This window comes from Athene cunicularia (genome assembly GCF_003259725.1).
Source record: "Athene cunicularia isolate RWA chromosome 7 unlocalized genomic scaffold, athCun1 chr7_part1, whole genome shotgun sequence".
NCBI classification, from domain to species: Eukaryota; Metazoa; Chordata; class Aves; order Strigiformes; family Strigidae; genus Athene; species Athene cunicularia.
In genome coordinates, this window is record NW_020799107.1 from 13,809,720 (window position 1) to 13,811,864 (window position 2,145).

The window sequence follows — 2,145 nt, forward strand, 5'->3', positions numbered from 1 at the left end:
TTTTTTTTTTTTTTTTCCCCCAACTGTTCACAAACTGGAGTATTTCTTATCTGGGACTAATGCTGTCAAGGACTCTCACCCAGACAAAGTGAACTTGTTGATAATTTTTCTTTCGGATTCATCCGCCTGTTTATTTTGGGCCTTCCTACCATCAAAACACCCTTTCAGATCCCCAAGAGCAGGCAGCACGTGAAAGGATTTTTAAAAATTTAAATGCGTCTTTCGCATGGCTGAAAACATGCGTTTTCCACTAGCGTGGGTTTGAATTTTCCCTTGTTTCCTGGCATTTGGCTGTTTTGCACTTTAGCGTACCCTTTCCACTGCTGGAAACAATAACCCTATTTGAAATTTCGCTGTGGCAATGAGACAGACCTTTTAAAACCTTATCGCAGCTGTTCAAATACAACATCATTGTCAGGTTAAGAGCCAGTGTCTTTTATAGCTGCAGCCTCCAGCTTCTGGGTTGCCGGAGAGTTTAAATATTACCTTCGTGATATTCGCTGCTTTCAAGATCTGTCCGCAGCATCCCCTGCGCCTGGCGCAGCCCCCTGCCCTCTCCGGGCACGCTTCACCGCCACCGAGGGTTGAGCAGAGAAAGGGGCGCCTCGGCGAGAGCTCTCTTTAAGATCATTATCAGAGCCATTGCTAAGATTTGCCTGCGCCGGGGAGAAGCTGCAGCGGAGCCCACGACGCTCCCTCCGAGCGCCGCCGTCCCCCCCGCGCTTTCTAGCAATTTCCTCTTCTTCAACAACAGCCCAGACAACCCACCGAGTTTAAAGAAACAAAATACTATTTTCCTTGACGCAGTTTAAGACTCGACTGTTAAATCTAATCAGGAATTTTATGCCCATCAAATGGCTCTTTCATAACCTTTATTTACACTTAAAGAAAAAGGGGTCCCAGAAATATCCCAGCTGAAGTATTAGCCCAGAGGTTTGCAGCGGGTTTCGCCCCACAGTAAAGTTAAAACAATAAGCAAATGCTGAGCTGCTTTCCACGCCAGCCTGACTGGTGCTAGAGGAGCTGACTTCTTGGCTCCTGATGAGACATGAGGGCTCTTTGATTTTTTTAATGGAAAATATGAATTTCTTGCATGTCACTACACGAATACTCAGATGATGGTTGTGATGATAATGATTTAAATATCCTACTCCGGACTGGCAAACGGCTCCGTTTTGACCCTTCGCTCACGATAAATCATGAGGGTTTTTAAAGACGGGCAGCAATTTTTTATTGAAAATGAACAGTAGGAAAGTTTAAGTTTGATGTAAATAGAAGTTGAATAAACATGCGAGAGCCACTGGGGAACTGGGGACTTAGGCTCTGGGCATTTAATGTCACTCTTGTTTTAAATCATATTAAAATGGAATCAAGTAATTAACATTAATAAATAAATCAATATTGTGCAATAAATGAGATATACAATCTACATTAATATAAAGGTTTTGCTCTCAGAGCCCCATATTTTTCCGAACGAGGAAGGAAAAAAAAAAAAAACCAACCCAACAAATGGGTCCATGCAGATGTAAATTACTGTTTGTAATAAAGTATAGGTGGACATTACAGTTTTCTCCTCTAGCAAATGTCAGGGCTAAAAACTTGAGGTTACCAGACGTGGCAGCAGGGCTTAATTTTCACTGCCTTATCTCCCTAAACCTTATTACTGGTGATATGATTATTTTTTCGCTCGGCTGTGCTGAGGATTCTCACAGTTGCAATTTGCTGTGTTTGTGTCTCATTATGGGAGGGGGATGGGAGAGAGGTATGAAAGAGGCTAGATATTTTACAGATGCCTTCAGTAACAAAGGTATTGCGAGAAATATCTTATTTCTAAAGCAGGCTGGAACCCAGGAAGCTTTTAGTAAAATTCCTTTCATTTACTCGATTTCAGCATTTTATTTAGGGCATCTTTAAATGCGTGGATTGTATATTTTATGTCACGCTGTTATATTGCAGGGAGATTGAAGAATAGTTTTTATTTAAGGGGGGGGGAATTGGCTAAGATACTGTGTCCTTTCTTCTTTTAATAATGTAACTGTCACATTGCCCAGATTTCTATGTGCCATATTTTCATAGAAAGAGTCGGCGTCTGGGCTGAGGGCTCAGATTCCCTGGATTTTTTTAACCGAGAGCGAGGGCGGGGGG